Below are 18,422 nucleotides of genomic sequence, written 5' to 3'. Positions count from 1 at the left end.
CGTCACCTCTCTTCTCTCCAGAGACCTAGATGGTCTCTCACCATAACTGCCCAGCCCTAAGGGCAGTCAGCCTCTATTCTAACCTTAATCTGCAGCAAAGCGTCCCCAGCTAAGGGAGCCTCTCACCAACACCAGCCAGCTGTATTCACCAGTATGCCCGCCGTAATGTTCCTGTTGTTCTAAGGCAGTGGTTTTCAACCTGTGGGGCCCAATTCCTTTGGGATTTGAACAACCCTTTCACACACGTCCCATATCATAAATCCTGCATATCAGATATTTACATTGATTCATAACAATAGCAAAATTATAGTTATGGAGTAGCAATGAAAATCATTTTATGGTTGAGGTCACAACAACATGAGGAACTGTATTTAAGCGTCACAGCATTAGGAAGGTTGAGAACCACTGTTCTAAATACCAGAAAATATGTCCAATAGAATATCACTGTGTACCTTTCTATCATCAGACAAAATGGAATGGTAAGGGTCCTTATGTTAGCTGGATGCCTAGACATGAACCCTGCAGTCCCAGCTACTAAGGAAACTGAGGCAAGAACACTACTTGAACCCAGGAGCTTGAAGCTAGCCTTAGTAAAATAGTAAAACACTATCTCAAAAAAGGGGGGAAAAAGCCCTTATCTTTCTTATTTTTTCAAAGACATATAGTGAAACACTTACAGATATAATGATATGATATACGGGATTTGCCTCAAAAGTAACAAAAACAGGAGACTGAGATCAGGGAGGGCACAAACGAAGCAAGATTGGCCATTAACTGAATGCTGTTTTTAACCAAATTATTTTCTACAGCACTTAAGTTTCAAGAAAACAGTCCCTTGCTTAGTGGGCTCCATGGGTCACACTACATAAGCCTGAAAATTACACTCATCAGGATAGATTGTAATAATAATAAACAGAAAATAACAACCCTTGGTAAAAATGTGTGAAATTGGAATCCTTGTGCGTTGCTAGAACGAATATAAAATTGCTACTGGATGGTGGCCCATCTTTGATCTCAACACTCAGGAGGCAGAGGCGGAAATCTCTGATTTTGACGCCAGCCTGGTCTACAGAGGTAGTTCCGGGACAGCCAGGCTATGCAGAGAAACTATCTTGAAAAACTGAATGAATGAATGAATGAATGAATGGTATTGCAACTATGGAAAATTCCTCAAAAAAAATTTAAAAGAATAGCAAATGACCCAGAAATCCATTTCTAGGCATATGAGCCAAGCATGAAAATACAGACCTTTAATGTCACACTATTCAAGGGGCTAAAGCAGGAAAGTCAAGTTCAAGGCTAGCTTAGGCTATACAGCAAGATCCTGCCTCAAAATAAACACACTCATTTCCTCTCCCTCCCTCCTTGTCCCCCCCCTTCTCATCCCAAGGCCTCAAAATGTTTACATGTTCGTTCATAGCAGCCACATTTACAATATCCAAAAGTAGAGCAACTCAAGCATCTATCAGCAAATGAACTGATAAACAAAATGCCAAATATTAAAAAATGGAATGGTATTCAGCCTGAAAAGGACAGACGTTAGGGACTTAACTCAGTGTTAGAACGCTTGCCTAGCATGGAGGCAATCTTGTTTCTATTCATATCACTACAGAAAGGAAAGGAGGAGGGAAGGAGTGGGGGAAGACAAGAAGATTCAGACACACCACAATATGAACAAACCTTGAAGACATGGTATTAGTGGCAATATAGAAAGACAAATATTGAGTGATTCTATTTACATGGCATCCCTAAAGCAGGCAAATCCAGAGAGAAAGTAGAATGAAGGTTGCTGAAAGCGTAGGGAGAACAGGGCATTGTCCAATGGAACAGAGCTGGGTGATGGACAGTGGTGAAGGCTGCATGACTGGAAATTACTTAATGCCACTATACACTTAAAATCAGGAGACTTTGTAGTATTTTACCACCAAAGCAAAAAACAACAAACAATAAAAGTGCTCTTGTAGCCAAATTCAGCTCTTCAAGGTCAGCTCAGGTCAACCTGGATATCATACCTTAGCGAAGTTCTCAAAACAAGGGTGTGGTGAGCGTTGCTGGGGAAGTAGAGCTGTGGAGAAAGGAAAAACTACCTAGGCACATGGTCTAGAGTCCATTCACCACCTATGGAAAGAAGAAAAACAAAATGCTTTGTAAATGGGTTTAAAGATAAATGTTAAAAGTATGGAAAGAACTTAGGGAAACTAGTTAACTAGTAACAACTATCCCAGTAGAAGTAAGTACAACCGTGAGGAAAGCCTCTAAATGCAAAGCTGGTCCGACAAAGGCCCAACCTCCATCCCCAGACCTGCTATCCTCTACCCAGCCCAGGACGGTGGTGACAATCATTAGGAGAGCTTGTGTAAATCTTACTTGCTACCAAGAACTGCCTGTAGCTGCCTATATCCTTTACCTTTCTTGAAAGGTATAAGAACTTGAATCACCACCAAATTTAATCATGTTTTCTTTTTAAAGGGTTTTGTTTCGAGCTGGGCGGTGGTGGCGCACGCCTGTAATCCCAGCACTTGGGAGGCAGAGGCAGGCGGATTTCTGAGTTCGAGGCCAGCCTGGTCTACAGAGTGAGTTCCAGGACAGCCAGGGCTACACAGAGAAACCCTGTCTCGAAAAAAATACAAAAACAAAAAAGCAAAAAAAAAAAAAAAAAAAAAAAAAAAAGGGTTTTGTTGCTCTTGTTGGTTTTTTGTTTTCTTTTTAATAAAACACATCTGTCTAGAGGGTAAAAATGTAACAGTATTTTCCAACCCCAATAAGCCTGTATTAAAAAATATAAACTAGTTATATTTATCTAGATAAACAGATCTAACACTATACAAACTTATTCCTCTTTGCGACTTGTAGTTTCTCCTAGCCACATGGTTTTGTTTGATCTTCCTTCTCTTTTCTCTCCACCGGCCCCCACTCCCTAAGACCTTCACTTTTCTCCTCCACTGCCCAATCACAGGCTCTAGCCTTTAATTGGTCAGTTAAAAATGGAGAAAAGGTTCACATAAGATCACTTGAGTACATAATGGAATGTAGGTTTGGGGTTGTGTGTGTGTGTGGGGGGGGGGGGAGAATCCCTCTTGAGGAAGCATAATTAACATCAGAATACAAACAACATCAAGGCAATCCACAACAGAAAAAAGAGGAAGGAAAAGGATTTAACTTCTCTTTAATTTCTTTTTTTTGTTTTCTTCCTGGCTGTCCTGGAAGTTGCTAAGTAACCAGGCTAGCCTCAAACTCACAGAGATCCTCCTACCTCTGCCTCTCAAGTGCTAGGATTAAAGGCATGCACCACTATGCCTGGCTATTCCTTTAATCTTTACTTATGCTCCTTCTGCCCTTTGCTGTCTCAAACAAACAAAACACCAACTAAAAGAAAGTGTAACATCAAAATGAGAACCAAAGCCAGAGGCTGAGAGTTAAAGAGGTATGAGTAGGTACTAGGTCTATTGTCCAGTGGTGAATAAGTTCTGAATGTACCTGGTTATTCACTGAAAGAGAACCTTAGTGTCTCCAGCCATGGGGCTCTGGCCTACTAACCAGAGAGTCTCTGGTGTGAATAAACAATCTGGCTGCAGAGAAGGGGCTAACAGACTCAAAGCTTTACTGACCCAGGCTGGCTGTCTCTCCCAAGTCACTGAAATCAGACTTTGAGTTTGATTTAAGACCTCTACCCTCACCATACAAGAAACTCAGCAGTAGGTGAACCACAACTAGCACTCAAAGCTATCAAGCTCCTGCCTGCTTCCAAGACCAAGATGCTCTTGTACTAAAAGCTCTGAAGCTTTTAGTCATTTTCCCACTTCCCAATATACCATAAATTTTCCTTCAGTTTGATATTGAGACATTGACTATAGCTCTTGTCATAATTATGACACACCTTAGTGTTGTAAGACCAGGATTAGAAAACATTGTTCTAACATATCTTTCTAGATTAGAGGCTTTTTTTTTTAAAGATTTGTTTATTTATTTTTTTTATGAGTACACTGTAGCTGTCTTCAGATACACCAGAAGAGGGCATCGAATCTCGTTATGGGTGGTTGTGAGCCACCATGTGGTTGCTGGGATTTGAACTCAGGACCTCTGGAAGAGCAGTCAGTGCTCTTAACCGCTGAGCCATCTCTCCAGCCCCGAGGCTTTTTTTTTTTACATTAGAAACAAAAAAGCCTGTCAAGAGATTCCAGGAACTCATTATATTTAAGCCACTCTACAAATAAACAGAGGTCCAGAGGTGAGGTAATCAGATCAGAAAAAGTATACAAATTGAAAAGAATTTTTGTTACCTGAAAGATTCCCAGCATCCCTGACAAGAGAGTCCCTGACCTAAGGCCTTCCTTACAGCGCCTGCTCTCACTAACCACCGGTGCTTCATCCAGTGTACGAACCACTGGATCTCTATTCAGTGCTAAGAAAGGGCTTATCTAACCCTTAATCAATAATTCTCACCCTAGATGAACTCCTGACTTCAGCTCAGACCAATTGTGCCACAGTCTCTAAGGGGGGCCCCTGTACTCATACCTTCCTGTCTTAAGAACTCTGACCTACGAGGTGTTTCCGTTTGCTTTTTTCTCCATGCTGGGCACCCTTTCCTTAGACACTTGCACATTCAGTTCACCATCATCTATCTTTCATCAGTGAGAGTTCTCTGATGTTCTTATATTTTACTTTAAAACAGTTTCTCTTTAATGGCCCAGGCTGATCTCCATTTCTTTTGCCTCAGCCTCCTGAATGTTATGCTTGGCTTCTCATTCACCCACCCACCCACCCGCCCACCCATCCAATTTCACTGTGTGTGTGTTGGGGGCGGGGGAGGGAGAGAAGGAGAGAGAGAGGATATAAGTGGAGGTCTGAGTAGGATAGCTGGGAGTCAGCTGTCTCTTTCTACCATGTGGATCCCAGGAATGAAACTCAGGAATGAAACTCAGGTCATTAGATTTGTCTGCAAGCTTTCTTACCCACTGAGCCATCTCACCAGCCCTAACTTCTCCATTTTAAAAAAGAAACCCGATGGGCAGTGTGGCACACACCTTTGATCCTAGTGCTCAAGGAGGCAGAGGCAGGCACATCTCTGAGTTTGACACCAGCCTGATCTACAGAGCAGAGTCCCAGGACAACACAAAGAAACCCTGTCTCAAAAAAAAATTAATTAATTAAAATAAGAAACTGAGGGACTGGAGAGATGGCTCGGTGATTAAGAGCACTGGCTACTCTCCCAGAGGATCCAAATTCAAGCACCCACATTGTGGCTCACAACCATCTATACCTCCAACTCTAGGAGATCCAATCCCATCTTCTGGCCTCTGTAGGCATCAGGCTCATATACAGTGCTTAAACATATACACAGACAAAATATCCATATACATAAAATAACTAAAAAAGAAACCGAAACTGGAGATGTAGCTCAGTAGTATGGACTTTGTCTGGTAAGTGGGAGACCCCACATTCAATATCCAGTATCAAAGACAGATATCTGTCTCCTTAAAGCAACTTCCCCACCACATCTACTTTATTTTCCTTTTTATACTCCTCACTACCTCTCAGAGTCAGTACTTTCTTGTTTATTGACGATAAGTCCCTAAATTTCTAGGAAATAAGTTCTATAAAGGGAAGATTTTAATCATGTTTTTCTGCTATGTTCCCAGTGCTTAGAATAGTGCCTGGTATATAGCCAATCTGCTCATCAGAACCACCAACGTTAAACCATGACTTGGACTCAGGAGCCTGAGGCAGGGGGGCTTCTAAATTTGAAAGCAGCCTGTAATGCAGAGACTCTATTTAAAAAAAAAAAAAGCCTAATGAAACAAACTATTTAGAAATAAGTATTTCTAGTCAAGTTAATCCCTTTAACAGGCGTGTGAGTCAGCTAATCTGTCCTGAGAAACAGAGCCATAGAGACAGAAAATGAAGTTGAAAGGAGGTGATGGAGCAAATGAATTTCGGATAGCACCCTAGTGTACCTAGAGCCATAAGAAAAAGGACTGCTCCATCAGGCAGCAAAGTGCTTTCAGCAGAACAGAAAGAAAGAACAGCCTCTTCTCTAGGGTAGCAGTCAGAGAGAAGACCACTGAGGACGACCCTACTCACCACCACCCATCTACCTAAGACAGTCTCTGCTTCCTACTGCCTCTTTACACTTCAACTGCTTCGAAACTTGACACCATGGAGATGCTGAAGGTTGGGGCACTAAGAGCCTTTGTCAGTGGCTAGGCAGCAGATATCACCCTGTCATCCTGGAGCCCATTTGTTCCCTCCCAAGTCTGCCTTCTGACCTGTTGTCTCATACCTGACCACCTCTGGTCTTTCCCTATGTCATCACTTTGTGTGACTCTGAGACTATTCCCCTCAAAACTATATCAACACGTGATTTACTAAACTCAAACAAAACACACCTAAAATAGTTTCTTTCTGCCTATCACCTCAGATTCTACCAAGGTGAGGCTTTCCAGAAGTTTCAGAATCTAGACCTAGACCAAGTCCTCTGATCTGGTATTGCAGCAGCTGCTGCTTCACCTCCTCAAAACACCTAGCGCTGCCTTCCCTGTTACCTCACTAGTAAGAGACGAGACTGGAGACTAACTAGACTAAATCATGTTCAACGATCTCCTCCTACCAAGAGTGAGTTCATTCTCCTCAGAACATCTCTTCTTCCTTCTTTTCATCTTCCAACTCTACTCCCACCCGCTCTACATCGTATGTACACTGCATACATGTGCACAGACATTCATTCTTCAATAATATTGCCAGTTGTGGTAGTTCATGAGCGTAACCCTAATACTCAGGAGAAAGGCAAGAAGGCTGCAGTAAGCTTGAGGAAAGAGACACTGGTTCATGACAGGGAATCGGAAAGCCTTTCTCAACTGTAGGTCCTACTCCCAAATCAGAAATTGGAGGGAATCAGAAATCTAAAACAAATGGAAGAGCACTGTAAACAAGAAGAGGTTTTAGGTAGATGAACTAACAGAAAAGTCCTGAAGCAGGGACAGAGGGAATGGATGAACAGGAAGTAGATGAAGAAAGGCCACTGCAAAGACTACTGCTTTTAACATTATTTTATTTTGAATTATGTGTATGTGTAGGTGTCTGTGTGTAGGTAGGTGCACATGTGTACAGGTACCTGAGGAAGCCAGAAAAGGTATCGTATGGTCTGGAGCTGGAATTTTAAGTGTTTGTGAGTCACTCACCACAGGTGCTGGTTCTCTGCAATATGCACTCTTAACCACTGAGCCACCCTCCAGCCCCTAGGAATTGGGCAAGGGATGATATAGTCTATATTTTATGAGAGATCTGTTTTCTCCTTAAATAATTTCAAATTCTTTTAAATGAACATTTATTAAAAACGGAGTGGGGTGGAAAAATAATCAAATTCCACCTCTATTCAAAAGCCTTCATATCGAATATCAAATACACTTTACCCTTTGACTCAGACAACAGAGTACCAGATAGGCCTGGTATCAGGAAAAAAAGGTAGCTTAAAAGCCTAGGACAGTGAGGCAGTGCTGGTGCACACCTTTAATCCCAGAATTTGGGAGTCAGAGGCAAGTGGATCTCTGAGTTTGAAGCCAGCCTGGTCTACAGAGTTAGTTCCAAGACTGCCAGGCTACAAAGAGAAACCTTGTCTCACAAAAAAGCAAGCAAGCAAACAAATAAAAAACTAGGGACTGTAACATCTGATAGCCAGGGAAGTTTCTAGCCAAGTATTTCCTACATTAGGCACCCACTATGTGCAAGACTTTGCTTCAAAACAGACTGTTCCTGTCCATGTTCAGGAAACTATAATCCTAGCACTTGAAGGTAGAAGCAGAAGAATCTGGAATTGAAGGCCAGCCTTAGCTACATAGAAAGTTCAAGGCTAACCTGCACTACAGGAGACTCTATCTCAAACACCAAAATCAAAAAGTTTCTTTTAGGGGCCAGAAGATGGCTCAGTAGATGAGAGCACTGACTGCTTTTCTAGAGGATGCAGGCTCAATTCCCAGATCCCAGATAGCAGCTCATAACCATATGAAATCCAGTTCCACCCTACACCACCTCCTGGGTGGGGGGCGGTGGATCTAACACCCCCTTCTGGTACCGCATGCATGTAGGGCAGTACAGGCAAAACACCCATAAAATAAACTAATTAAGAAGGTGAGGAAGCCAGGCAGTGGTGGCGCACACCTTTAATCCCAGCACTTGGGAGGCAGAGGCAGGCGAATTTCTGAGTTCGAGGCCAGCCTGGTCTACAGAGTGAGTTCCAGGACAGCCACGGCTACACAGAGAAACCCTGTCTCGAAAAACCCAAAAAAAAGAAAAAAAGAAAAAAAATGCAAAAGTAATGGCATATAAAAAGCATGGCATGCAATGAATTGGGCTCTTGTTTTGTGGGTGGGGCTCCCTCTCTAAGAGTACAGGGTCAGTGGAGACAGGTGACTGAGTAATGTAGCTCAGTGATAGAGTGCTACCCTAATGTCCAAAAGGCCACGGATTAAATCCCCAGCACCAAAACCAATTAAAGTTGGGTGTGGTAGGGGAGTAAGTAATGAAAAATGAAATTATATGACTGCCACCATTTCCTTCCAAATGGTGTCACTCTATTTTGGGTGCCAGAGATAGTCCCAAGAGGTAGCCCCAGCCACCTCAAATGAGTGGCACATAACCACCACCTTCAGAAAGAAAAGCCCACTCAAGAAACTTATGGTCTAGAAGTAAAGTGTGCTGTAACTGCTTGCAGTGAAAGAGCTCCTAAACATCAAAGTTCATCCACCCACATGATTCCTTATGTCCTATGAAGCACGGTGCTCTGGGCTGGGCCATCGGTAACTCTTTCACACTTCACTATACACTGCCTAGCAATGATGTGCAGGTGCAAAGAAAGCTACACAGAACTTTAAATGCAAGTATAAACTATTCTTGTGCTAGGTATAATGGCTCACCCTGATACTAGGATCGGAGGAGGCTGCGGCAGGAGGACTTTGAATTCAAGGATGGCCAGAGTTGCACTGGGACTACATGGTGAAACTTAGTCTCAAAGTAAATAACCAAGGAGCTGGGCATGTGATGTATGTGCACAACGGCAGCACAGAGGCAAGAGTCACACAGTCAAGACGGGTGTAAACTGCAGAGAGATTTGAGACCAGCCCAGGCTATGAGAGACCCTGTCTCAAAAACCAATCAATTAATCAATCAATTCATTCATTAAAAGACTTAGCAGGGCCGGGCAGCGGTGGTGCACACCTTTAAGCCCAGCACTTAGGAGGCAGAGGCAGGTGGATTTCTGAGTTCAAGGCCAGCCTGGTCTACAGAGTGAGTTCCAGGACAGCCAGGGCTACACAGAGAAACCCTGTCTCGAAAAGAAAAAAAAAAAAAGATAAAAACCTTACCAGGTATGCAGTACAAGTTTTAATTCCAGCACAAAGAAGCAGAGGCAGACAGATCTGGATCTCTTATAAGTTTAAGGCCAGCCTGCTCTACATAGCAAGTTCCAAGCCAGCCAGGACTATATAGATTGACTCTGTCTCAAAAAAAAAAAAAAAAACCCCAAACACACACACACACAAGGCTAAGACAGAGAGCCCTTCTTTTCCAGAACAATCTCAACAGCTGCTTGGTGCCCATTCCTGGGCTTCTCTCTCCTCTGGAATGACAAAGCTGGGGCTTAGCTTTGTTTTCAGACTTTGGGATAGGATAGGTTGTAGTTACGACCAACCCACATTTTCTAAACGGATTGCTACAGTCTTACTTTGCCCTTTGCCTTGTACAAGTTAACACCTCTGACTTGATAAACTGAATTGGCAGAAAGTAGAATGTTGTAAACTTCAGCAAACAAGGGTATAAACATGAAGCCACAACCAGCTCCACTGGCTCCCACTCAGATAGTGTAGGCAACATATCCCTGCATCCACAGACATAAAGAAGAGACAGTCCCACCTCACCCAAAAGGCCTAAAAGCCTCCAGAAAGGCATAAATCCTAGGAATACATGCTAAACTTATACACGGATCTAACTCTCTTCCTTTGCAGTCTCTTACACTCCAAGACTCTGTACCTTCAAGATTTCTGGCATCTTCCATGTGGATATGGGAAAAGGAGAGTGAGCCCAGGAGCCTAAACAGAAGAGAGCCCAGACCATAGTGGAAACCAGACCACCATCAGAAACAAACTGATTTCTTTAGTAGCTTTCATAAGAAAACACTCAAGCCAGGGGTGGTGGTGCACTCAGGAGACAGAGGCATGTGATCTCTTTTTTTTTTTTTTTTTTTGGTTTTTCGAGACAGGGTTTCTCTGAGTAGCCCTGGCTGTCCTGGAACTCACTCTGTAGACCAGGCTAGCCTCGAACTCTCGAACTCAGAAATCCGCCTGCCTCTGCCTCCCAAGTGCTGGGATTAAAGGCGTGCGCCACCACCGCCCGGCGGCATGTGATCTCTTGAGTTCTAGGCCAGCCTGGTCTACAGACTTCCACAAGGCCTTCAGTGTCTGTCTCCACAATTCCAGGACAGCCAGAGCTACACTGAGAAACTCTGTCTCAAAAAACAAAGGAAGGAAGGAAGGAAGGAAGGAAGGAAGGAAGGAAGGAAGGAAGGAAGGAAGGAAGGAAGGAAGGAAGGAAGGAATCAATCAATCAATCAATCCAAACTGGGTAACTGTGTGTGGTGGTGCCTGCCTGTAATTCTAGCAGTAGGGGGGTGGGGGAGGCTTGAGATTTTAGAGTTCCAGGTTAATCTGTAATCCCAGGACTCAAGAGGCTGAAGCAGAATGATTTTGAGTTGAAGCTATACTAGACTACAAGATCCTCCACCACCACCTCCATGAACCCCCCCAAAAGAGCCCCATGTTAGGCTCACACTCTACTCACTATACCAGGCTCTCTGGATTCAAGAACTATTCCAATCAGAGGTGCTCGCCTACTGACTGACAAGGCAAGTCATCTCAATGCACATCTAAAAGCATTTCCCTTCAGGGCAGCCCAGGAGATGCAGTCAATTCCAACATCGTACTTCTTTTATAAAGACACAGCACAGTTTCAGTTTTTTCTGTACAACCGTTAGTGTTTGTCTCCAAAATGAAAATAGACCTACTGAGTACTTATTATATTTTCATGAAGATATTAAAGTCTTTATAAAATTCAAATGATAGGAAAAAATACAAACCATAAAATTGAAAAACTACATATTCCACTCAGAGGCAATACCTCATAGACAACTGTTCTCCAGTGGGGGACACCAGCATGCAAGTTAGGCTTGGTGCAGCCCTTGCCTTCTTTGGATGAGTCTATTTTTGTGAAAGATCCTTAGAGCTACTTCTGGACTACTCAAAAACTTTTCAGTTAAAAAAATAAAAGCCAGATATGGTAGCCCATACCTTTAATCTCAGCAGGTGGAAGGCAGAGACAGATCTCTGAGTGTAAGGGTAGCCTGGTCTACATGAGTTTTAGGACAGCCAGGGCTATGTAGAGATAGATACTCTTCCCTCAAAAAATTAAAATAAAATTCAGCAAACGTTTTAAAGTTTCAGAATCTTTCAGGAGCCCCAATAACTCTGGAGGTTTTAAAACTAAATGCAGGCTAAAGCCATGTGGACTTCACACACATATTGACTTGAGACAGGGAGTCGCTTGGCTCCTGGCCACACACACACATATTCACCCCTCTTCATTCAACCTTGTGAATCTTTTCACAGCCACAGACAGTACATCCTGTCTTGTCTACTGGAGTATGTAATCAGAATGAGGGGCCACTATTGCCTCTTGAAAGAACACCTGCAGATTATGACCCGCAGATGGTAAAAGGACTTAGCTAAAGTCACATAGTAGGATAATCCAAACACTGATGGCAACATCAAACTTGAAATTCAGTCATTTACTTTTCTAGGATGCATAAAACTATGCATTGGATAAATTATATCAAAGTATGCTTTTCTACTGTCAAAATAAAAGCAAATTTGTCAGAAAAGAGAAAAGCATTTCTTAAATGTAATGACCTAATGAATATTACATCCTACATTTCTAGAGCAAGCAACAGAGTAGATGCCCACAAATAGAAAGACATAGATTTTAGGGACATGCAACTATTCTACCTCCTACACAACAATTCTCACAATTCTTTACCATTCATAATGTTCCTATTTTTATAAGAAAGGGAAGAGTTAAACACACACACATATAAAAATAGAGATGTAAATAAAATGTCTAATGCAAACCCCAAACGGGCTGGAAGTGAAGCTCGGTGGTAAACACTGGTTTCTCACACACGAAGGGTCTAGCTTCAACCCACGGCACAGCAAATAACAACAATCAAATGTCAAATAATGAACTGGGTGTGGTGACCCAAGCCTGGTTTCTAGCACCTAAGCATTTGGGAGGCAGGAGGATTAGTTCAAGGCTAGCCTCCTTTACAAAGTAAGTTCCAGGACAGCCAGTGCTACACAGGAAAAACTGTCTCAAAAAAAAACCCCAAAAACCAACAAACAAACAAACAAACAAAAAACCTAGTAAGTAGATAGATGTTAGATAGTTCTGAATATAGGATTTATCAGCAAGCTTTACTTCCTTTGTATCCATCTGCATATCTCATTCTTTATATGTATATATAATTTTAGAGATTTTTAAAGCGTTTTAAGCATGTGTGGTGTGTGTATATTCATATATCCAAGCATAGGTGTGGAGACCTGAGTTCGGGTAGCCCACCGGGTCTGCTGGAGCTGCAGAGCTGGGGCCACAGGCGCTGAGTCTCCTAGTCTCACACGGGTAAGGAGACTGAGCTCAGGGCCTCGACTGAAACACTACGTGTCCTTAACTGCTCAGCCCTCTCTGAAGCCCCAAATTTTAGAGTTTTAAAAAAGAAAAAAATTCAAGCCAGGCGGTGGTGGCGCACGCCTTTAATCCCAGCACTTGGGAGGCAGAGGCAGGAGGATTTCTGAGTTTGAAGACAGCCTGGTCTACAGAGTGAGTTCCAGGACAGCCAGGACTACACAGAGAAACTCTGTCTCAAAAAACAACAACAACAACAACAAAAAAAAAAAAAAGGAAGAAGAAAGAAAAGAAAGAAGAAACAATTCTACAGCCTGGGTTACTTTCTGAAGAACTAACTCTAATGCATCTGCCCATACTGCTACGTAGCCCAAAACTACCCACACCATGCAGAATGTGCATATACTTTCTCTGTTAGCCTAGAGAGAAGAACATCTCTTGGGATATGTCCTTTTTTTCTAAAATGTATTTATTTATTTTTCTTTTTTGGCTAAGAAAAGATCTGTCATATAGCCTCAAACTCGGTATTACCCAGAACTTGTCAATATGTCATTTTTAAAGCTATTCTTCCTCTTTCCTAAGTTTCCTAAGTGGAGGACTGCATCCCAGTAATACAGCACTGTTCACTCTGTCAATAACTATTATCAACTGCACAGAGCACAGAGCTCGAAGAAAGGCTAACGTAGAAAGACAGTTCACGTCCATGAAGCCTGAGAGAAGTAAACGGGAATGGTGGAGGGAGTTCATCAGCTGCCCTAGCCCTAAGCAAAAAGGGAAGCGAGCGGGGAGCACTAGCCAGAGGGCAGAGACATCTGTCCTTCTACAGTTCCACTTTCATCCTCAGTGAGTAGTTCAGTTTACTCTCCAGTCTCCCCAGTCCACGTTTTCTTAACGAGTCCGTCTCCCTGACTTGAATCAGCTGAAAATCTTACTAAACTCAAGCTCTAGTCTCAAAGCTAGGAACAGATACTGAAACCCAGGATTCTAAAAAGACAAAGCTGTCCCAGGCTGACAGAGATGGTTGCTCTCCAGCTACAACACCAATCATGAAATGTATGTGATGTATCTAATATTCTCTGACACTTCACTATAGCTTGCAAATAAAATACAAACTTCTTGTCTCTCGTATAGCCCTATTTTTATCTCCAAAGAGGTCTCTAATAGCTGCAAGCTTTCATGTTCAGGGCACTTTACCTAGAATGTCCTTCACGATCTTACTAACCTGCAAAACTCTCATTCCTCCTCCAAGACCCAGTTCAGAAGTCACCTCTGCTCTGCTGGAGCCTTCTCTTTTCTCCCCAAGCATTTTTAGAACCTCATGTATCCCAGGCTGGCTTCAAACACTGTATGTAGCTGAGCTCCTGATCTTCATTCCTCCTTCCTCTACCCTCCAGGTGCCAGGATTACAGGCCCGGGCTACCACAATTTGTTCCCAATATCTCATTAACCACCACTGTATCCGAGAATTTAAACAGAAATTATAAACCACTGTTAAAATAATTGATTTTTCTTAGATATTCTACTGAAAAGTAAATGTTATCTATCTAACAGTTCTCACCTTGTAAGTTCTAGCATAGATTCAAAACACAAAATGAGATGTCAATGTTAAATGACTGATCTAGGGGGCTGCTGGAGAGATGGCTCAGCGGTTAAGAGCACTGACTGCACTTCCAGAGGTTCTGAGTTCAGCTCCCAGCAACCACATGGTAGCTCACAACCATCTGTAATGAGATCAAATGCCCTCTTCTGCTGTGTCTGAAGACACTGAGAGTGTACTCATATACATACAATAAATAAATCTTTTTTAAAAACCTACATAAAGTAGGTTTTTTTTTTACAAAATAATTGATCTTATGAAGCACAGCATTGGCATTAAGAGAAAAGAGAAAAAGGAACTAGTTATACGAAATTCAATAACTGAATTATCACAAAGAGTGGTGGCGCTCAACTTTAATCACAGCACTTGGGAAGCAGAGGCAGTCGGATTTCTTGAGTTCGAGGCCAACCAGAGCTACAACAAGAAACCCTGTCTTGAAACAAAACAAAACTGATTCATCTATTTAATCTTTTCCAAAATAGTCACAATATAGCTAAGAAGTAGCTTTTTTTTTTTTTTAAGTTCTGGAAACTAACATTTGAACACATGCATTCTATAGTTCAATTTGATCTGCATACCTCTGTGAAATACATACATTGCATTGAAAATAAAGAAACTGGGGCACAGGAAGGTTAGATGGTTTAAGTCTATGGTTAACAAGTGTCAAGAGTAAAATGTAAAGTCCTGGAGTTGGAGATGGCTCAGTAAGAGCACTGACTGTTCTTCCAAAGGACCTCGGTTTAATTCCCAGCACCCACAAGGCAGCTCACAATACATCTTTTAACTTCAAGATTTGACACCCTCACACAGACATACATGCAGGTTAAACACTAGTGCACCTAAAATGAAAATAAATTTAAAAAGAAGTAAAGTCCTATAGTGTAACTCCAAAGGAAGAAAGCACTGGAATCAGGTGGACAGGGTTTAAATTCAGCCATGTTACAACTGCGCTGTAGACACATCACTTCACCTTCTGGACTTGTTTCCTAGGAAAATGGACATGAGTACCTTGTCTCCGAGGGTGTACAGAGTCGAAAGGTAATATACACAAAAACCATTTGCATCGGTTCTCCCACCCAGCACTCAGAAATGCTGCTTCATTTTCCCTTCCTAAAAGCTGTAAAGATCTATCTTACAGAGAACAGGATGCCAGGATGTCTCCTATACTTGAGATCTTTTAAACAGAGAAGAAATCTTTGCCTTGTCTAAGTCAGAACAGAGCTGGGACCAGAGGCCTTATAAAATGCAAATACTCCTAATTACCCTAAGGTACAATTCCAACTAAAGAGGGAAAGTGTCCCCCTAGACCTGGGTGATCAGACAGGCCCAGCTCTTCACAGGCTTTTATCTCCCCTCTCCCCTCTCTTTCTTCCTCCAGCCCCACAAACCTCTTTCACTTCCTCCAAGTTGCCAAACTGAGTGCTGTTCCCCACATGGTCACCACTTAAGGCTTCTTAGGGTCGTGACCTGATGTGTGGTGCTTCTTCAGGAAAGGCGCCCCTAAGCCCCCAACTCAAATCATTCTCTCTCTTTCCTCATCTTTTTTTTTCCCCTCTTGAACTCATTAGAGTTTATAAATTTTATGTTGCCATTTCCTTCAGAGCATTGTTCTAAAAACTCATCTGGGGTTAGGACTCAAAGGCAGAGTCTGTGCTTAGCAAGGGGGTAAGGCCAGAGGATCGATTTCCCCCACTGCAAAAAAACAAACCAACCTGAAACACACACACACACACACACACACACACACACAGAGGGGGTGGGGTGGGGGGAGAGGCTTCTTAGGGCCTCTGCCATTGTAACATTAACTAAATCCTCACTGAGCCCAAGAGTGCCAGCATTCTAGTTATCCCAGCATTCAAGAGGCTGAGGCAGGAAGATCTAGTCTAGATAGGCCAGTCAGGAAGACATAGTTAAACCGTATATACAAAGAATAAAACAAAAACCTGGCCGGGCAGTGGTGGCGCACGCCTTTAATCCTAGCACTTGGGAGGCAGAGGCAGGCGGATTTCTGAGTTCGAGGCCAGCCTGGTCTACAGAGTGAGTTCCAGGACAGCCAGTACTATACAGAGAAACCCTGTCTCGAAAAACCAAAAAGAAAAAAAAACAAAAACAAAAAAAAAAAACAAAACCCTGCCACCCCCTTTACCTCAGATTCTTTTTCTTTTCCCCTTCCCTCCTTAGTATTTGGTGCTCTGTAACATACTGCATGTTTATTAGACCCTGTACTTATTGTCTTCTCACCATTAGAAGAAAAACTCTACAAGGGCAGTTCGTTTTCAATGTTTGCCACGTGGAAAACATATTTGTTGACAAATATTTTCTTATTACTGGACTTTGTCTTAGGCCAAGATCTCCAACACTAAAATAGAGATGTCTTGTCTGATTGACACAGTATGTCCAAAACCTAGTTCTGTCATGGCACATACTACAAATACTCAGAAAAAAAAAAAAATGTTTACTGTCAGGCATAGTTGCCTGAAGTCCCAACTACTGAGGAGGTTCAAGACTGGAGCTTGGTGGCCAAGCTGTTTAAAAGTGGAGATGGGGGAGGGGTAATGAACCAAAGCCATCTTCAGTGGAGAAGCAGAAATGGTCCACAAAATAAATAAAAATAATAAAAATGAAAAGATTAGCAGCAGGCTTCCCTTCCCTTTCACAGTGTAATGTACCTGTCAGTTTAGCAAACAGACCTCTGAAATCCCACTCAGCACCCATCGGACCAAGCACATTGTGTGCTCAGCCAGTGTACACCTGACACAAGCACACTCTAGGTCCTATAGGAACACAGGCCACAGGCAAACCCTGGTCCAAACCCATTTTACCCACCAAGTCCCACTCTCCTAAAGCAGAAACTATCTAGGCTTGTCCTGGATGCAAAACATGCTCCCTGGGTGGGCCTGTAGGTTATCCCAAGCCTGGACTTTTAATGTCACCTCTAGCCTGCTCATAAAAAGAGTTAAAAACCCCTGACCACCTCCAATAATCCTACGGTTCTCAAGAGCAAGCATACCTAAGGTCATACGGACCCCTCCCCCTCACAAAAGCTGATTCAAGGCCAGGAGGCCATCTGTCCAGCAGACGCTCTCCGGTCTTCCCCCGGGTCACACGGAGCCTTTACCCCCCTAGCCCCTCGGCTGGCAGGAAGAGTCTCCACAGAGAAATAAGTCAACCCTGATCAACAGGCCTGGTCACCCCCCTAAGAACCCCAACTCTGGACGAGGAAAACCTGTCTGCCCCGGGAGAAGGATCCCCCCCCCGGGGTCAGAACTTGGGCGAGGCTGAGGGGAGACTGAGGGGCGCCGAGGAGGGCCGACGTTCCAAGCGTCTGCCCGGTGACGGCGCCAGGTCCTCGCGCGGCGGGGACCGTGGAGCTGACAGGGCGTCCCAGCAGGGTGAAGTGCACCGTTATCCTTGCCCGGGCCGGGGGCTCGGCGGACGGACGCCTGTCGCGCGCGGGACGACAGCGGAGTGCCCGGGCCGCCCCGATTCGGCGGGCGGCGGCGGCGGAAGGGGTCCGGGCCGGGGGCGGGGTAGGGTGGTGGCCAGGGCCCGCCTGGCGGCGGTCGGGGGAAGTGGCTGCCGCCTGGGGCGGCGGGCAGGGTCTACCAGGCTGCAGGGCCGGGCCGTGGCGCGGACAGAGCCCGCTCTCCTCAGACTCCCGTGCCCGAGCTGGAGCGGCCCAGGTGGTGGCCTCGCCCTGTCCGGGCGGCGGGGGGCGCTTACCTGGCGGCGGCGGCGGCAGCGGCAGGCCCGGGGCTCGGCCGCGCGCGTCCCCAGCGCCGGCTGCGGGAGCCACAACATGGCGACGGCGGTGGCGGGCGGGGCTGCGGCTCCGGGGGCGGAGCGGGGGCGGGAGCCGGGCTGGCGGCGGGACCTAGCTGAGGCCGCGGGTGGGAAGGGCGGGCGGAAAGCGACTCGGGCCTGGGCACCGGCCAGGGCGGTGCGGCTGAGGAGCGGCCCCGGCCCGGCCCGGCCCGGCCCGGCCCCGCGCCTTCCGCCTCTCGCCTCTCGCCTCTCGCCTCCGGCTGGCGCGACCCTGGCTACGCTGACTGCGGGGAGGGGCGAGGCGGGGACGGCGCAGCGCTGGGCTCGACTGGGACTCCGA

General features: G+C 44.6%; 1 protein-coding gene across 2 annotated transcripts in view; it reads right to left on the bottom strand.

Moving 5' to 3' along the window:
- Znf592 (zinc finger protein 592) overlaps positions 1-18,089 on the bottom strand; it is a 51,235-nt gene extending 33,146 nt beyond the window's left edge. For both annotated transcript variants that reach the window (XM_028754809.1, XM_028754808.1), the window contains exons 1-2: positions 18,041-18,089; positions 2,013-2,118 (exon numbers count right to left, since the gene is read on the bottom strand). The gene's annotated coding sequence lies outside the window, so the exon portion shown is untranslated. The remainder of the gene's footprint in view (positions 1-2,012; positions 2,119-18,040) is intronic.
- Between the last annotated feature and the right edge of the window lie 333 nt (positions 18,090-18,422).

This window comes from Grammomys surdaster, unplaced genomic scaffold (assembly GCF_004785775.1).
Source record: "Grammomys surdaster isolate TR1022 unplaced genomic scaffold, NIH_TR_1.0 126036, whole genome shotgun sequence".
Classification (NCBI taxonomy): Eukaryota; Metazoa; Chordata; class Mammalia; order Rodentia; family Muridae; genus Grammomys; species Grammomys surdaster.
This window is presented reverse-complemented; position numbering and strand designations above follow the sequence as displayed.